At 37.0% G+C, this 19,948-nt stretch overlaps 1 long non-coding RNA gene across 1 annotated transcript in view; it reads left to right on the top strand.

Annotated features, from left to right (window-relative positions):
• The window catches only part of LOC142057126 (uncharacterized), a 136,184-nt gene extending 120,481 nt beyond the window's left edge, over positions 1-15,703 (top strand). The window contains exons 5-6 of the long non-coding RNA XR_012660552.1: positions 8,735-8,794; positions 13,573-15,703. This is a non-coding gene — a long non-coding RNA (uncharacterized LOC142057126). The remainder of the gene's footprint in view (positions 1-8,734; positions 8,795-13,572) is intronic.
• Positions 15,704-19,948: the final 4,245 nt, after the last annotated feature.

Genomic DNA, 19,948 nt, shown 5'->3' with positions numbered 1-19,948 from the left:
ATTGCTGTAGAGAGCAGGTTCTATTCTTCTGTCAGTGTGAATCAGCTGGAAATAGCTCTGCAGACATCAGTTACAATTAACTGACATGAAACCACTAGCAGTGAAACGTGGATCAGTGCTAAAGCATTTGTAGCGTCCTTTTAAAGCACTATGGAAAGTGTTTGCTTTGGTGTGTGTGAGCAAAGTAAAAGCTTTTTCAAGTAAAAACACAAAAAAATTGTGCTGTCCCTATTTTCAAGTTGAACAAGTGAATTATTTTAAATTCAGTTTCAGGTATTTATTTCTATGTGTAAAATGTCTTTAACCTGGTCAGAAAAACAGGAACTAGTAAGATATTAGCTTGTATAGAATATTTGTCAAATACTTGTTTCTGCTTTCTTTATGCAGGATGCCAAAATGTACATGTACACAAATGACTAGTCACTCTGGACTATAGTGACAGCCGTTACATGATTCACATTCTTCATATTTCCCACACAGACATTTATATACAAAAAAGGATATCAATGAGCTACTTATATAAAACAATGCAAAAAAAGCCAAAGAATGACTATAAATTATGGTTTTAAATGCAACAAGAGAGCAAAATACTTTTGATGAAAAGTTGCTCTCTCTCACAAAATCTCTTCCATAATTTTAAAACAGCTTTGCTTCCTCCTTGATAAAAGCTCTTTCAGAACTTTGTCTAAATGTATTCATAACTAATTTATATCAATTTCATCTTGTACAGTATTTTCATATTCATCATCTGATTTACCTTAATGTCTGTAAACATCCTGTTTAAACAAATTTAGGACTGACAAGTCAGCAGAATGGAACTTTTCTCTCCTGGCCATTGCTGGAATGAATCTAGGACCCCTGTTTGCCCTGGAGACAGGGACAACCAATATAAAGTCCATCACATCATCTGTAGTGCTGCATGACTGGGACACTAACCCCTATCCAGCCACCTCAGCCAGGCCACTCTTTCTGTAGTGTTTGCTGTCTATGAGGTGCAGGATGTTTAGCTCTAAGCTCTATTCGCACGCAACATGCTGAGTCTCACAAAAGTGCATGGCACCGGATCATGAACTTGCAGCCTGAGAGATGTTGAGAGGAGGTACTCAAACATTTTGTCTACAAGTGTGGCAGACTGGTGCATTTGAGACACAAGGTTGCCTAAGGCATCACTGAATCCATAGAGATTCAGACAGATATTCAGATGTATCAACAACAGTACAGTGCGGTTGAAAAAGCTATCGTTACTTGGAATTGCCACTTCAGGCTTTGACATTCTTTTCTACTTATATACATCCTCCTGGCAAATTAAACATATAAACAGCAACAGAAATAGCAGTCTCTAAAAACAAATAATCTAGATTATCTCAAATATACTTGGTCTCTTTCTTCAGGGACACATATATTTAATTATTTTCTGAACATAATCAGAAATAGAGAATTTCATACTGGTTGTGTATTGTATTCTAAGTAACTGTGTATTACTATGGGTAAAATTCAAGACCTCAGAGCTATAAATAACAGAATGAAAGTTGCCTGCATAAATTATATTCAGCCTCCTTACCTAAAACTTTACTTGTCAATTTTCTACAAAGAATAGCAAAGAATACAAAGGATTACTGGTGCAGCAGAATTTTCTTTTCTCCTTGTTGTTCAGTGTACTGCCTCTGACTATACAGAGTATTGTCCAAGCCCTGTTTTGGGGAAAAAAAAAATAAATTCCCCTATGGACTTTTGGTGATGCTTGTCATCACAGTATTCCAAGGTTTTACATTAATACATCTCCATGAGTTGAAGGAATATTATCAGCTTTTAAAGATGGGAAACTATGGCACAGAGATTAAAAGTATCTACCCTACTTCAGTTCTAAATATGATGTTCCAAGTACCTGATTTAGATAATTTAGCATTATATATCACTCAGTCATTTGCAACTATGCATATTTCGTCAGATGAAAGTACCATGTCTCAAGTTAGATCTCCGAAAAAGAAGAGACAAATAATGACTCCTTAAAAGCATAGCTTGATTGAGATTTGATAAAAATGCTATGGTGAAAGACAAAAATCCTATACCATAACCAAGAAAATCTCCTTTTATCCTTGTGCTCTTGTGGTTTAACCCCAGCCAGCAACCAAGCACCACAGAGCTGTTCGCTCACTCCCCGCCTGGTAGCATGGGGGAGGGAATCAGCAGAGTAAAAGTGAGAGAATTGGTAGGTTGAGATAAAGACAGTTTAATGGGTAAAGCAAAAGCCTTGCACACAAGCAAAGCAAAACAGGAATTCATTCACTGCTTCCCATGGGCAGGCAGGTGTTCAGCCATCTCCAGGGAAGCAGGGCTCCATCATGCACAACAGTTACTCGGGAAGACAAATGCCACAAGTCCAAACATCCCCCCCTTCCTTCTTCTTCCCCCAGCTTTATATGCTGAGCATATGGTATGGAATATCCCTTTGGTCAGTTGGGGTCAGCTGTCCTGACTGTGACCCCTCCCAGCTCCTTGTGCACCCCCAGCCCACTCGCTGGTGGGGTGAGAAGAGACTCTGTATAAGCACTGCTCAGCAATAACTAAAACATCTCTGTGTTATCAACACTGCTTCCAGCACATATCCAAAACACAGCCCCATACTAGCTACTGTGAAGAAAATTAACTCTATCCCAGCCAAAACCAGCACAACTCCTCTACTAAATCTACTGAATACCTTCAACTGCCACACCTGGAATACAAGGCAGGAAGTCTAAATATTAAAGTACATAATAAATTATGTGAGATATATCTGTGAACCTTAGATACCAAATATTTAAAACTGGTTGATCGGGGGGGGGGGGAGGAAGTGGTCATTTATTACTGATCAGAACCAAAATGATGGGCTACTCCTGTGTGAGCACAGCAGCACCTTGAAATTAGGGAACTGCTTGTCATAAGGAAATTAAAAAACAAAATCAGTGCTTAAAAACAGACTTCAGCAACTGGAAGACCATCACCTCCACCAAATGCCTTTTCAATAGGTATCTAATCCTGGAAGGCTTTAGTGAGAATCTTATTTTACTTGGAATTCCTTGAAACACAGTCTCTGCCTACTTTTCTAACAGCTCACAGAAGAACTTCTGAAGCAGCAATGCTGGAGGGGCAACAGTCTCATTTCTACTATTCTTCTCTTCCTGAAAGTGTTTGTGCAAAGTCATTTGAGAAACAAAGACCTGAAGCAGTAGAGCTTAGAGGCCCAAGTGAAGGTTGGGACCCAGCTGCAATATATACTGTCTGAACACATTGTGGAAGGAAACTCCACTCTGAAGAAATTTCACTAGCAAGGCAAAGAAAGCAAAAGATAGCAAGGAAACCAAATGTGAGAGAAGGAACTAGACCAAGCTGTACATCAGATGACTGGCACTTCTGGGAACAGGCTCTAGGTTTCCTGAATCCTTGTCTGCTGCTGTTGTTGACATCTGGCAAACACTGGGGGGTTTGGGAGGGGGTGTGTTTGGGTTCTTTTTTAAAAAAAAAAAGGAAAAAAGCTCATATTGTTAATGAGATGCTTGATTTGACCAAATATAGAAATGATATTTTCATTAAAAACACTCAAAACATTCACAGCTGTACCCTGTACCCATTTTATTCAATAAAAAAACAAAGAAATTTAATTCCTGTTTAAGTGTATAAAGGGCTGCGATGCTAACTCTAGTCATAATCTCAGCCTTAATAATATAACAAATAATTTTATCATTGCTAATGGTAATAAGATTTAACATACATACTACTGTAGAGTAACTGTTGTTAAAATCTAGCTTTTAACAAAGTTATCAAAATATTGCAAGAACAGTTATCATGCATTAACATTTTAATGGCAACCACCGAAACAGTAACTTTCGTATACACTCATTCTGGAAATTCATGAACCATAGATGACTGAGAAAGAAAAATCAAAACCTGCCTAAAGTGCAAAGAGTGTGGAAGCTAAAGAGTTACACATATGCAAAAATCCAAATGAGTCAACAATTACTGTGAGAGTGCCAAAAAATAGTTTAGTTGAACATGTGTGCTTCTTGTTTATGCAAGCTTTTCAGAGAATGTTTTTCATAAAAGAGATGTAGCACTGTTCAATGCTCAGTCACTGTGTTTCTGGGGATACGTCTTGGCTGCACTATGATCAAGAGTTTAGACTGCTACTGAAGGAGGAAACAATTCTCTCCTGAGGCAGTTATGATTTAGATCTCCTATTAGGGTGGAGAAGTTTGTTTTATCCTACTTTTTTCCCCTCCTTTTTTGCTGCTATTGGGTGCACGTGGCATCCATCAATTTCTTGCTGCACATTTTGCACGCAAATACCAATAGACAGAAGCATGGTATTGCAGCTGCAGGACAAATGCATGAAAACATAAATTCTTAAAGGCCAAACAATGCATTAAAATATTAGAAGTTCTAACAAATCATTAATGCAAACATCTGTAAAATACGTGGTCATCATCAGATGAACATTTGATTAGAAATGATAGCACATAGATTTGGTGATTTATATTATGATGGGCCGAGGAACAAGAAACAGGATTTCCTTATGTACTCCTGAATGGTCTGCGGGTTTCAGATTGCTTTACCTCATTGGAGTCATTCCATGCTATTATAATATAAAGTTAGCTAGAATTTCTCAGGAAGAAGGAATCTCTTTTTAATTTTATCCACTGCTTTTAGCACCCACAAAATTTTTTTCTGCTTGAACAGTTGCCCTTTAAAAGCACACAGCATGAATTAATGCTCTTACTCATCATATATTCTTCAAAGCATACAGTAAGTACTCACTCCTAAGTACTTAGTGAAACTTGTCACTGCTCACCCCCCCCAACTCTCTGTTGAAGTCGATGAGATTTTTGTTACTGAATTCAGTGAAGGATTTCATTCTTTCTCATTAGGAGGTATTCAGACACCACAGGCTTTGTTTGGCAAGATCTAGTTTCCATTTTATCCAAACCACCAGAGCTCAGGGAACAGGCAAGGTCAACTCCCTAATGAATTCTGAGACCAACTTGCGTTCCTCTTGGTCAACTACAGAATTGTGCTCACTCGACCCTCAGGTATTCTTGAAAGTATTTCTTCGTTAGATTTTAAGCATTAAACTAAGACAATGGACAAATTCTGTTTCCAGTAGTCTTAACATAAATTTGAAGAGCCTGTACTTATACTAATGAAAAATAAGATACATAGCTTTATTCCTCTCTTTGTGACAGGGATACTAACACAGCTTGAAAAGCTGCAAAGCAAAATTTACTCAGCTTATCTAATTGATTACCTTAATTCTTGAAATAAAGTGTACCTAGAACACAATTAAAAATGGCTTTTCTGGAAAACACAGTTCAATTACACTAGTTAGTCATTAAGAAGTATACACATCAACATTGCTATCCACAGCCTGTATTCAAGTGCTTTGTAAGTGAAGTCCTCCAATACTTAACTCAGCACATGAAGAAAAGTAATTGTGCAATTGTCAAATTTTCCTTGTCTTGAATTTGAGAACCTTAGCCATAAGGATGGCTCGTCATAGCCTGTTAAGTCACCAAGACAAACTAGCTGTTTTATACGCAGGGTAAATCAGTTAGTGATTTCATAGCCATTTCACTTCCAGAAGTGTCATATATGTAAGTGGGTGAGGCCACCCACATGGTCCAGTGTTGTGGTCTGGTTGCTCTGTTGGAAAAAGTAGTATAAAGTCAGTTTTTTTGGCTTCTGCCAGTGCATCCAGATGATTTCAATTTGTTAGGATTCCACTAGAGTGGTCAGCATTACTTTGACAAAGCTGTGCCAACAGACAACTCTGCAGCCTTAAGAATTTCAGTACACACTGGGACCAGACAGAGGTACAGAGCTATATGCTTTACAATCCATTACCCATATGGCCTCTTAAATTTGGGTCCGCTAGGTAGCTCCCATATATACAAGTGTTTACTATGTGGCTTACACACAATAAACACTTCACTGAGCTCAGGTTTCTACTGATGGAGTAAGGAGAGATTATGACAATTGTTGTACCTTAGGGAACCATATATTGAGTTCATTTTTAAGTACAGTTCAGGTTCCTGGAACTTACAGTAAGATATTAGACTGAACTTGCCCATTAACAGTCAAATCAGTAAGTGCCAAAAAAACCTGTTACTACAATTTTTATGCTTGTTTCTAAGTAACTTAAATTTCTTACATAGGACGACAATACCACAGAGGTCATTCTCTTTTTCAACTTACGTTTGGCAACCCTACCTATAAGAATGAAAAGTCCTTTGGATCATACAAGATTATCTGTTGATCACAAAAAAGTTTTAAGTATTCAAAAGGTGCTCCTTGAATCTTCTGATGGAGTTTTACTGTGCAGTAAATTAGAGGAAATAGTCTTGGCACTTCTTATGTTCCTGGTGTTCAGCAAGTTAACCATCAGCATGCGTCCAACCTCATATTGGCAAGAATCTCATGTTCTCAGAATTTCCATCTACTAGTTTCTATTTCGTTAGGGAGATAGTGTGTGGAGAACAAATGGGTTCTTTTTCTAGACATTCAACTGTTGTATAGGTTGTTAAATCATGAGAGGAATTAAGTGTTTTAAAAGTATTCAGGACTAAGACTGCAGTGCATAACGTGTAAGAACCATTCCTTAGCTGAGTACTGCATGTACTTGGAAAAGCAAACAACATTGCCGATGCCACTGATTAACTCATTACCTGCAACAAAATTTCCAGCTTTGGAACCAGTCCCCAGGTAGCAGTTTACTGTTCAGAACTGACACCAAATATCTTGCCTTTTACTTCCTCACCTTGTCCTTCTACCTTCACCAAACATGTAAAGATGACTTCTAGAAAGTGAGATGTTTCTACAACAAAGTAATATACAAGTTGAGCCCCTGGACAGAGACAAAGATCATTTCATGACACACTTTTTCCAGCAGTCAGGGAACAAACCCATCAACTAATAGTAACCCAACTGGTAGGCAGACACATACTTTCCTGATTTTTACTAAATTTATGGGCTTCCTGAGCCAACTAAGAATTTTGTGTTTACAGAACTGCTAAAAGCTTGGAACATTTTACAGGCCTAAGACTGAGTTGATATTCTACCCAAGTTAATAAAAGTCTGATGCATAATGTAAGTGGTTTTTACTTCCCAGTAACAACTTGACCTATTTAGCAATAGGAAGCCAGGAACATCTCAATGTCTTTGCATGTTTCTTTTGGAAGATATAGACAGTAAGTAACTGAGATCACTATGAATTGACTGTTGTATGCAGCGGTAGAAAGGACCAAGCAGACAGTAGTTCTGACTCAGCAAATACTGAGCTGAAGTCCAAACACAGTGCTAACAAAGCTATTATAGTAGTTCAGTCTTGTGAACGGTTAGAAACGGAAGTTTATGGACTCTATAGTTTCTGCGCTATCTTCCCAGAGTTAACTGGGGAGATCACTGGTTTCAGGATCTGTAATTCTGCCAGGTGTAGGAGATGTGCAAAGAACAGAACATAAACCCGCATCTTAAACAAATATCATAAAATCATAGGCTACAAAGTCAAAATATTCTCTTTCCAACACTGTAGAAACCCATATAGAAGAAACTGTTCCTACCCAATAAATCAAAGACACAAGATCACTATTATTCTTCACCTACATGTAGAAACTAACAGATATGCAGATCAAGTCACCCAAACACACAGTAAGGTCCCCTTAGAGCTGAGGCTGTAACTCTAAGAACCTAACAACTGCGACACACTGCTAAATTCCCTACAGTCCCAAGAGATTCGTGAAAGGTCCAGAGTACCTCTCCGTTCACAAAAAGGCAAAGGCGTTCATCCTTTCTGAAGTCATTCAGCACTTATCTACACTTACTGTGTTAAACTGCTCAGTAAAAAGGGTAAACTTGTAATGAAACATAGGTTGAGTTTGTCCATTTATTTGAAATAAACAGATTACCATGGAAATATTTTCTTGCAAGTGTTCTCATCTCACTGGAACTAAAGAACAGCCAGCTGCATAGAAAACCTTGCTTAAATATCATTTTGGGAAAACTTAGAATATCCTTATATCCTTTCTACCTATTTATGTGTATTTAAATGAGCAGCAACATACCAAATTTGAACTCTTGAAAGTCTGAACAATGTAATTTCTATATTTAGCATACTAGTAGTCTTGTGCCAGGATTTAGTCTTTAGGATATTTGCTGCATACATATCACATACATGTTGCTACAAGAAATAATGAATATGTAACATCTGACATTTTTGTGTTTCGGTCTCAAAATGTGAAAAGTAAATGAGGCATTTTTGCACAAACTAAAAATGTACAATGCCTAATAGTAGTACATCCAGGCTTACCTAAGGAAATAATCTAATTGCTAACACAGGCTGTTCTCCAATCTCACGAACACAGGGCTTTTTTGAAAGCACTGAACCCCAGCTAATATTTCAGCCAAGCCTGTCTGATCTACTTTGTGACAGCAAGCCATTAGAACAGTGGACTTCACTTCTTTTTGCTCACATGGGACAGAAGCGTTTTTGTTCTTAAAGGTCCATCCAACAGTTCCAGTATTCATACTAACAGAATTAAGTTAGTTTTATTTACCACTAAATATCATTTTATTCAAAGAGAAAAGGAACAAAGTTATCTTGACCTAACGGTGCCTGGACTTCAATGAACGTGCTATGCCAGAGTATCTTTAATACGATATCCTGCAAACTACTTTTTTCTAAGTGTTTTATTTTCTTCTTCCATAGGATGGGAAGGGTACAGATCAGGCAGAAAAAATCTGAATCTGGAAAGGCTGCATTCAGATGGTAAGCACAAGAAACTTCAAAACCAGTACTGGCAGCGCATCCATCACTAGTTTGCAAAAAGAGAACTGATGAGGATGATTAATCTGTGATTTGTATCCAATAAAAATATAGGTAACAACAGGATAAGAAATTATTGAAAGCATAAAGGAGACTAATTGAATTCAAACAGGCCTTAAAAAGATGGTCAGGTATTTAAAATTGCACCTTTGTCTAAAAGTTGTAGCGCTGACCACTGCATAATAGAATGGTCACATTTAAGCTTATTTTCCAATGATTTTTTTTTAAATCCATTTACAAAGATTTTATTATCAATACTGTATATTTGGAGCTGATTGAAAAAAATCTCTATGATTTCTTGCCAGATACAAATCATATGCCTTGAAAGGATTAGCTGAATAACTCACAAGTCCCCTAGGGAAAATATGTTGTACAGACTACTTCTCATAAGTGGGGATTAATATCAAATCCCACAGGAAGTCATGCACTGCAGTGTTTGTTTTCATTTCGTTTTATATTTACTGGCAGTTTATACTGTTCTTTCAGCTTGTGTTGAACAGACATTGCAGCATGACAGATTTTTCAGCACATGTAACATCATGTCTCACATTTTGGCCATCTGATAACATTTACTAGGTGTAATTGTTGTCCAGTGGGTCACACAAAATTGAAGATGGCATGAACTCAAGTTTACCACATGGCATATCTTCCTTTATAGAATTTTTATGCTTAAAACAATTCCAAACTTAATACAGTATTGACGTGGCAGCTGCTGCCACTGCTCACCATTAATCTCAGTGGTGATGTTCTCACCCTCAAGCAGTCTTCACTCAGTTTTCACTCTTGTTAAACCTGGATATTTTCACTGTATCTGTAAATTCCCTACTGCTTCAGCTTACATCTTAGTTTATGCCATTTCTGGCCAGCTCAGATTACTCTTTTTATACCTTTCCCCACATTTTCAGAACTCAGTTCTTCCCTATCCCATCACCAGCCTGTCCTCTGAGATCAGAAAACAGCTTCTCATTGACATAAATGTGAAATAATGTCATACAAAACAGTGTCCAATACATCCCAGCACTGATACTACAAGATCATTTTCCTCTTCACAGTATTCAGACCAGAGGAATTGTTTGAGCTATCTAATCCAGTATTCTGCCATCAGCTAATTTTAGATACTTTGGTTGTTGGCATAAAAACAAACAAATCCAATGGCAGGCAATTTCTACTAAGTTTCTTCATAACCCTTCCTTCAAAACTTGACTGGGTATGATCTGCACTGCCATGATCTAACTTCAGTCAGCCCTGCTTTGAGTGGAAAGGGCGTGCAGATTAGCTGATCTCAGGAGGTCCCTTCCACTGAAATTTTTCTGATTCTATTCATTAACTACCACCTGCCTAATACCCTAAACTGTATCTCTAATCATGAATTTGTGATTATAGCCATAGCAAGATCTCATTTATTTAGTGAAGTCAGGTAAGAAGAGCCCAACATAAGAACAGATGCATGAACCAGAACACTTATTACTGAGGTTAAATGAAAAGTCAACCATTACCCCTGCAGAGCTTCTCAGGAAAGGGAGAGGAAGAGGGCAAAGTGATCATGCTAATGGTACTTTTCGTTGTACGATCTTTTGACATGGAAACCTTTCTAAAAAAGTGGTGTCGGAGTGTAGGAGAAGAGCTTGTCATTCACTACAGAGACTGTGAATGGGCAGTACCAACTGTTTTACCTACTAATAAATGCCAGTGCGGTAGACAAATCTTCCATCACATTACCTCCATGTTTCCAAGTGCCCATTTGACTTACTAGTCTTATCTTTATGAAATATCCATATGCATCAATGTTATAGCATTGTATACACCACCCCTGTCTGCGCACACATTTATCATCTGAATTATTTTAGGTTTATCTTGTTGTCTCCTCAAATTCTCTCTAAATTAAAGAAATTTTCTTTCTCAATAAACTGTCTTGGCCTGCATTACTGAAAGGCTATTGCTATCACTACGTTGTACAGGAATCTGTTACTGTGCATTTCATATATGTTGCACCTTCAGTCTGTCCAGAAAAAAATGGAGAGATGGTATAAAATGAAGTACATCTGATTAATAAATGATGTTGTGTCATCACATAGAAAAAGTCCTTGTATTAAAAACAGAAGTCTAGCTATCCATTCAGTATCTCAACAACAGGCAGATAACCTGTGCCTAGAAAGGTAAATTTTAAGGCATGGTACTGCATCTCTGCTAACTTAACCCAAGTAGCATAGGCAAAGGAGAGCGAAGGCAGTGACAGACTCTAGCATATGCTAGTATGTCCTTAAGACTTTGCACTGCTGTTGCCAGCACAAGCTAAACCTCACATTGCATGCAAGTGCAAAACATGGTAGAAACCTTAAAAAATTCCTGTTCAGTAAGATCATGTGTGAACCTTCCTGCAATGTTCTTCATTCCGTGACTGCTGAAAAACCACTGTAATATTTTATTTAATAGTTTATCTTTTATTGTAATAGTTTTTATTGCAAACAATAAGAAGAAATCCCTTATAATCACCAGAGTTGGTCATCTAAGGTCTTTCTCTCATCAGTGTGGCAAACACCCATTAAATGCTTCAAATGACATTGATGAACCGAATTTAAGGGTATAAAGGAGGGAGGCAAGAAGGATACAAAGGAAACAGTGCACCTGTCTGACCAGTGGTTTGCATCTAAAATATTAAATGTTCCCTGTGACCAATCAAAATTAGCATAACAGAAAAGCCACCTACAGATAGACACAGTTTATATTTGCACCTTGCAGATTTGAAGTGGGGATTGGCTTTTTAATTGTTTTTTCACAGTTGGATTTTCCAGTAGCAATTTTAAGCACAACCCTTAGGCATTAGAAGACAATTGGATACAGGGTTGAGAAAATATATCCACCCATCTATACATTGTCAAAGTATCTTGGTTTGATCCTATAAGGACAGGTAACAATATTCAAGCCTTGAAATTGTTTACGAAGCAATCAGCGTTTAACTTGTTCTGTTCAGATTTTAATTATATACCATGTGTCTTCCTGAGAGGACACTACAAGAAGTATAGCTGTCAGATGGAAATTAATTTGCTGGTAGATGACCACATACCTCATGAATTATACATGAAACTTTGTCTCATAGTGACTGTTGCTAAAAGATTCTTTCATCGCTCTTATGTTTAAACAAACCACAATAGTTTTTAACTAAGTCTGATCCGCAATAAGGAGATTATGATAAAGTGCTAAGAATTACTTATAAAATAGTATTTGAGGTACATATCATATTGATGTGTTTTGCTGCAATTTGGGTCATGTTCCTCTGCTCTTAGTTGTTAGCAGAATGATGGGCAGACCATTGCATTCACTTTCAAATACAACACTGATAGCTGGATTTACATTTCTTTTTAAGACTCAGTTTTTGCAAACAAGCCTTAGATTTCAGACATAATTCTGTTATTCAAATGGGAGAAGAGTTTGATAGCTATGCTAATCACTTTTATCTGAGAAAACATAACTAATAGCTTGGTTTACATTTGCCTGCATTTATGAGCATAATTTTAGCACATAATTTTATTGCACTATAAAACATAATACTGCATTAGTCGGCTCTTAAAAAAAAGTTACCTAAGAGTGATTTGCACTTAAACCTTCACACTACATCTAAATAACAGTATCATTTTAAAATTCTGACCTTTTAAAATCTTTTTTTTTTTTTTTAAATCTCATATAACAATTAATCCTACAAGGCTATTTTCTGTAGAGATAATAGTCAGTGAATGTATTTAAGGTAGTCATAGCCACATTGATTACTGGACTGTTTTGAGTCAGTTATTCTCATGTATAAATGGACTGAATTAGGATCATTTGTTCTTGCATGGCATCAAAAGAATCTCTTAAAGTTCTCCATTGCTATATACATTAACAAATTATGCGGAAGAAAAGAGGAATGATCCACACGATCTTTTTTTTTTTTTATTCAGTGTTTTCAGCACTGGAAACTGAAAAAGAAATAAAGCCTTATATTTTAAGAGGGTCAGTTATTACTTCCAGTGGTGCATAAACATAAAGAAAATATGCTCAGAAGAGCTCCATTTTGTCGTATTGTACTTAACGTTTCCTCTTAGTATAGTCATAGCTAATAATGATATGAGAACTGTTTTCCAGGACACAACTATGCCAATTGACACAATATAGGGATCTTATTATTCGCAACACTTTGCACATACATAGAATGCTTCCTCTCAGAATTTGAAAATATATTTACAAATTTAACCTTACAATTCCCTTGGAGTCAAGAAAAGCAAGGTACAGAAATGTTAGACTCCCTGTGATACCAGGAAATTATCTGTTATGGAACCTGGATTTTCGTGCAGCTCATTTTCTAGCTAGTCAAAGACCTCTTCTAAGAAACCTCTTACAGAGTCAACAATTGGTCTTGAAATTACCTGCAGCATGCAATGCATTTTATCCTTCGCAAAGCCCCTTCTCCCCCACAATGGGTTTTCTTCTGCAGTACGGATTATTACCAAATTAATACCCTTGTTCCTACAAAGAGATATCCAGAAGGTTAACCTTAGCTATATGAGTAAGTACACATAGTTTGTATCTTAAACACAGGCATATTAAGGGGATATTTTGTCTTCCTAATATTACAGAAAAATTGTTTTGAGATGGCTTGCTTGCTTACTGATGCAAATTAAATTACAGTACTAAGCTATATTTTTGATACTTGGTTTGATAAGATTTTTTTTTCTTTTACTTTACAGGATCATGGTGCTCATGGAATACTATATATGATGTATTGCATTAACTATAATACTAATATGGCTCGACTGTAGAGTTATTCCATGACATTACAGACTCTTCTCAGATTGAGACATTGAGAAATATGCATGCTGAAATTACCGCTCTACTGAACAGAACCTTTTTACTGTAGCACCATGAAATCACAGTAAGGACAACAGGGAAGATTTGGACATATTATTTTCGTTTAAGAATAAGATCTCCCCAACTGAATCAGAGAAGTTAAAACACTACGAATTTCTAACCCAGAAAATATAAGCTGTAAATTTAAAACAACATAAGCAAATACAGCTTTCAATTCATTTCAGTAAAAAACACTGCCAAATCTCAATTATAGGCAGATCTTCACTGCTTGTGAAGAGAGGTACTGTGGCCTAGCTGTAGATGTCCAAAACGAAACTGCTTAGGTCCTGCTAATGGACCATTCAGCCCATATTGCTACGGAATATAGCACTCACTGGTGATGTTTCTGCCTCCATCAACTGTAGAGTTGAATTGGACGATTTAACTTAACAGAAGTCATATCAAGCAATATGAACTCCAACTCCACCAATCTTTTCCTTTAAAAATGCAGTTTCTCTATCACATCGTTTCACAAGGATCCTTTTTTTCTATTCTTTATCAGAAAAACATAAAGTTCATAGCCTCATGGTTATGAAAAAAGCCTTGAAAACATGACCAAAAGTCAATTAGCCAGCACAGAATGAAGAAAGCATAAAGGAATGCAAATAAATAATTCAAAAAAGAGCGCGTAATTCTAAGCTCATACTATGACTTCTAGCATTAAAATCCAAATACCTGGAATGCTAAATCTTATTTCAAATCCATTATTGCTAATAATGTCAAAACTGTGCAAGGCAGGTGAAGAATAGCCTTGAGTATGACAGCACAGGTTAAAAAGTGTTGAGCAGGACAACAGGAAATGGGTATTTTCAGTAGTTCACAGAAAGAACTAAAAGGTTTTCTCTCCCTACAGTAGCATGAGATTCTCTAAAAACTTCAAGAGAGTGCAAAATAATTTTTAAATTAGTATGGGTGTGTGTGGTGTAAAGACTTCCTTCTGGTCCTTGCTTTTCCATGATGCACCTGGAGGAAGGGAGGAAAAATAGAGCAAAAATCCTATTCCTATGAACCAGTGTTCTTCCACCCAGAACTTGCTGCAGAGCCCAGTGAGACTGTTGGTGGAACAACCACTCTACAAAGAACTACTTCTGCTACATAACAGTGCACCATACAGAATTTGTCCTTATCCACAATGTTAGGCAGAATTGTGATGGTTTCCATGTAAGTTTGATGTGAGAGGACATTGGGACTCATCGTATTTGCACGAATTTGATCACGTTACCTTCACACCTAATGCTAGATATTTAGTATGTAAGAATAAAACAGCAGCCTCTTTCTTCTACGGTCAGACTATGGTGGTCAATGTGGTTAATGACCTCAAACACAAAGGCACCATTAAATCTTCCACCAATAGAAAAGGCATAATGAGAAAGATAACCTCCAGAAGGGCTCACTTACAGATACTTACACCAAATATATCTTTTACATACATACGTATACACACACCACATATATTACAGGATGTTATAGACTGTATTTTTATTTTATATATATACACACACCCCCTTTGAATTCCTGAAAATTCTCACACAAAAAGATTATTTCAGAAAAGATATTTCATAAAAACACTTCAGTTTTACGTCAGTGTTTCCCCATCCATATAAAAAGATGTGACTGAATTTTTTAAATGGGAAAGGTTTGTTGACTCCAGTAAATACCCACTTTTGACTGCTGGACACCTTTCATTCACTTACCACCCCAAAGAATCAATCATGGAGAACAGAGTATGGGAGTCATATATGTCAGCAGAAAGTCATGAAATTCTAATTCAATTTTGATGTTCCAATGTTAATTCTCATCACTGTGTGCACCGTGGTGTTGAGGGGATTACGGGGGGGAGGCCAGAAATTTTAGTTCCCTAGCTATCTTTAACTTAACCAAGCTCTGTACCAGTTCCAAAGACAACAAAATTGCACTTGCTCTGCGCTGTGACTGACATTGCCTCAATATGTCATTAAAAATTAGCTCTATTTCCTTGGGCATTTTATTTGGTTGAAGGCTGAATTCCTTGAGAAATGGAAATGATTGTTCTCTTCAGTACAACATCTTCAGTGAACAAAGCTTTTCAGAGCTACTGTCTTTCAGCACCGTTGGCTTTTTTAAATATCCATAATTATGTGTCTAAATTGGCCATTGTTAATTAAGAAATTTTCAATTTTTATTACTAATGCTGGAATCCATATTTAAGGAGCAAGCCGGAAGCAATCTCACCAAGCAATTTCCACAAACATGAAAATCAAATTATTTTACTTAATTATCACATAAATAGCTTTAAATTGAGAATATTGGTGACATCATTTAGCACTGAAACTATGGGAGCTATGGGTGGGAGGTGGGGCAGACAGCTCTACTTTTTACATGGTGGAAATTATTAGCTTGGAAACACGGCCTGCTGTTATAGCGATTTATTCAGGAAGTCTTTTAAAGGTCTCACTTAACAGTTCCTGGAAAAATTTATTACAAACCAAAGACTTTCAGTTTCTAAGTCTGAGTCTTAACATTGTCCTCAGTGGGCATTATCTATCTATCAACTCTCAAATAGCTTTAACATATGAACTTGTACTGGGCCAACACTTTACTGAGGATCACAAGCATAATAAATTAACTTAGTGTTGATTGATACCTGGAGAGGTGAAATGTCAGTGCCCCAAATAATCACAGTTTCACACTCATACTCACCTGAGAAAATAAAATTATTCTATTCTATGGACACAAAAGTTGAGGAATGAGGTTATAAAAGACTGGAAGCAAGATTATACTGGAAGTCTGCATCAGATTTGTGAGAAAAGCCTCAACTAAAGTGAAGATTCCAGCAACCTTTATCTTTGAGGGCAGGGGGTATACATTTGTCCATTTAATTTCTTTTTTTTTCCCCCCACGTTATCTCCTAGATTCATTTCTGCATAGTGTCTTTAATCACTTAAAAGAATCAGACTCTTTAAGATAATAAAACCAGCATGTTTCTGTGATAAAAACTTTCAGAGACTCTGGACTTCAAAATGGATGCATTGCTAGACCTTTTACAAAACAGCCTGATATAATATCGACAGGATAATATCTAAGTAGCTGTTCACTTAGCAGTTAATAGTTCATTCATTTCTATGAGAACTATGTTCATGTCCAGATGATGATGAAGCTTCCAGTCAGACAGAAGTGAATAGGACCTGGAGTACAATAAGAATGTAAGAAAATTAGAGAAGCAGGAAATTGGGAAAGCCATTTTGTCCGTGATGGGCCATCTAATTATTTCCTAAATGGGAAAATGCTTTTGCCTTACCTAGTTGGCCACTGTGCACATTCAGCATGAAAAATGCTTCCTGACATCTGTTCTGAATTTTCATCTTATTTCCATGTATGCTCCTTTGTCCTGTCATTGTGTCAGCCTGCAAACAACAACATGAAATGACAGGTTCTAATCACTTAAATATTGAAAATTGTCCTTTTACCTTTTTTTTTTTTTTTTAAGAAAAGGTTTCAATAGCAAACGGTTTCCTCTATCTCAGTTAAGTGTCTTCTAATTGCTGTCATGTCATAAAGTTCAATAACACAGAACCAAACAGAGGTTTCTAACTGGGAAAATAGGGCTGCAAGACACACAGAGTGAAATTCAGATTTCCAGAGTGGAAATTGGGCTCATTGGCAACACTGATTACACTCCCCCTTCCACCAGACAAAACACTTTCTAGCATGAATGCTTATTTGCAGGTCTGTCTTGCATTTCTAAAGTGCCCATTACTATTATTACTATCACTCTTCTGGCGCTGACACAAAGAGACTACATAGCCTGAAAAGAAGCTGAAGTTGCAGGATTATCTCAGGATAAGTCTCATGAGTTATAGTCTTTCTGCTTTAACTCCATACTAACACAGGCCAATGCCAGCAGGCAAGATAGTGACACCTTCAAAACCTCTGAGCTTCACTACAGGATGTACATGCCTGGTTCGGTTCAGATACCTGGTAGAACCTAGAGACTGAAAGAAGCTAACAAGCCCATGGATTATTCCCAGTGTTTTACAATAGGTAGGATTCCAAATAATGGTAATTTCTCTGTCAAGAAAATATGGTTTGCCAATCAGTCTGTTTTGAAGACTCTCTTGAGCCTCTCTTGTCAGATGTACCATAAAGAGAGCAAGGCTCAAATATCTAAACCATCTTCCCAGGCTCAGGCAATTAGACTTGCAGTCCATGCTAATATATGGGTATATAGATAACAGAACTCAACAGCCACGTTCCCATACAAAGACAAGCCTTAAACGAGCAAGTATTTTTACTGAACTGAGACTAGCATACACATCAGCTTGCTGTAATGTTTCATCAAGAAACTCAAGATAAGCCTGCTGAACCTTGACTAAAGGTCAGGGTTTGGTTCTGACCTTTTTGTTCCCCCCACCTTCACTAAAAGGCTAAATAAACTTAACATGAGACCTGGTGACTAGCACCAATTTCAGATAATCTACCTGGTTACAAAGTAGTCGTTAAAATATTTAGATTGTTCTCTGATATAAGCCTATACAATATATACTATTTGCTAAACTCAAAATGTAAATCCACATAAGCATCTCTAGGCCTGATTTAATGAAAAGTAAGTTTCACACACAGTATATAAATTATCTTCTGCCCAGTAGCTGACAGCATCATTATTTTGCTTCCCACAAATGAAATACGGGTATCTGGAAGGTTACTTTTTTAATCTGTAAGAAAACCAATGTAATGTTTGTAGCTGGAATTTGCATCTAGCATAACAATAGCTATCATTGTGCTGCTCTGCTGCACTGAGAAGTATATCTGAAGCAGGCTTAGAGTTCTCCTTTCATCTTCTCCTTGCCTGTTCTCCAACTCTAAGTCTTAGGCCTCAGTCCTGAGGAAAGATTTGTGCTGGCTGATCTGTTCACCCTCATATAAAGTCCCACAGAAGTCCATAGAGCTTTATGTGCACATATCTGTCAGTTTGAGTTCACTACTGAAGAAGGCCATAGTGAGGGTTTTTCCTCTCTACCAGAGTTGGTCCATGTTTTCCAGTAAGTTTAGCAGTCAAACTTGCAGGTTTTCACTTACTACATCTTCAGGCCTGACAGAAATTTTTTTATTCTTAATGTCAGGTATAAAGTGATCAGCACTGCAAGAAATGGCCTCTGCGTCTGTTGTTGCAGAGTTGGCAGGATGCATTATGGAATTGTTGCTGCGGTAGCAATAGTCCATACGAATTTAACCAGCAACATTACATACTGGGCACAGCTGGAGGCCCCATCTGATGATCTGATCTACTGTGATTAGATGTACATTTCTCTAAATACATGAAGACGTTAAGACTCAAAGACTTGAAGGCTTTTTGATTTGTTTGTTTCTTTTTAATACCTAGTATAGGGGATCTTTTGGCAAGAGTTTATGCAGCTGAAACTGGTGAATTAGAAAGACATATGATCAGAAAGCAAAGTAGGAAGGTTGACTCGAGCTGATTTCCAAGAGCAGCTAAGATGTATCAGAATGTGTTCATTTCAAAACTAGGTAAGCTTTACATAAACTGCCTGAACTACTTAGGCTGTACTAAAATCCACTGCAATTTCTGGCTAGTAAAAGACAATGTTTATTTAATTTCATATTGTTTCAACATCTACTGGTAAACAGCATGGAAAAAGCATAGCTTTGACCCATTTCTAAATGGAAATTAACATCTCAATTTTTTTAGTTTGATCCAAAGCCTACTGAGTTCAGTAGGTGGATTTTTCACAAACCTGAGTTTTGGATCAGGCCCTATGAGATGAAATTTTCTTCTTTTTCTTCTTCACTGTATCGTATTTTTTGAATGATCTTTTAGTGGTTCATTCAGGAAGGAGCCATTTCTCAGCAGAGGAAAGGACAAGGGAAACAATTTCATTAACTGCAAAATCAACCTAAGTATTTGATGCAGGCTTCACTTTTCTCATGAATTTACACATTTATAGAGTACAGTCTCCAGAGAACAAAAATGAAAGGTGTCTAAGTTGCTGCTGAGTTAAGGTCTTAGTCATAAAAATAATACTCTGAAAAATTTAGTCTGTAGCTAACAATGAAAAGTTAATACAAATGGTCATTGACTTCATTATAGAACTCTCTGGCAACAACTTTTCCAGACTCACGTTAAGCCTTGAGAGAGAAACGTTTCAGCACAGAACCACTTAATCATTTATATGAATGAAAATGAGTGCAAACAGAATGCTGAGATGGCTTTAAGATCAC

The sequence above is a fragment of the Phalacrocorax aristotelis genome, chromosome 5, assembly GCF_949628215.1.
Source record: "Phalacrocorax aristotelis chromosome 5, bGulAri2.1, whole genome shotgun sequence".
Lineage (NCBI taxonomy): Eukaryota > Metazoa > Chordata > Aves > Suliformes > Phalacrocoracidae > Phalacrocorax > Phalacrocorax aristotelis.
Note: the sequence above shows the minus strand (reverse complement) of the source record. Positions and strands in the feature narration are given on the sequence as shown.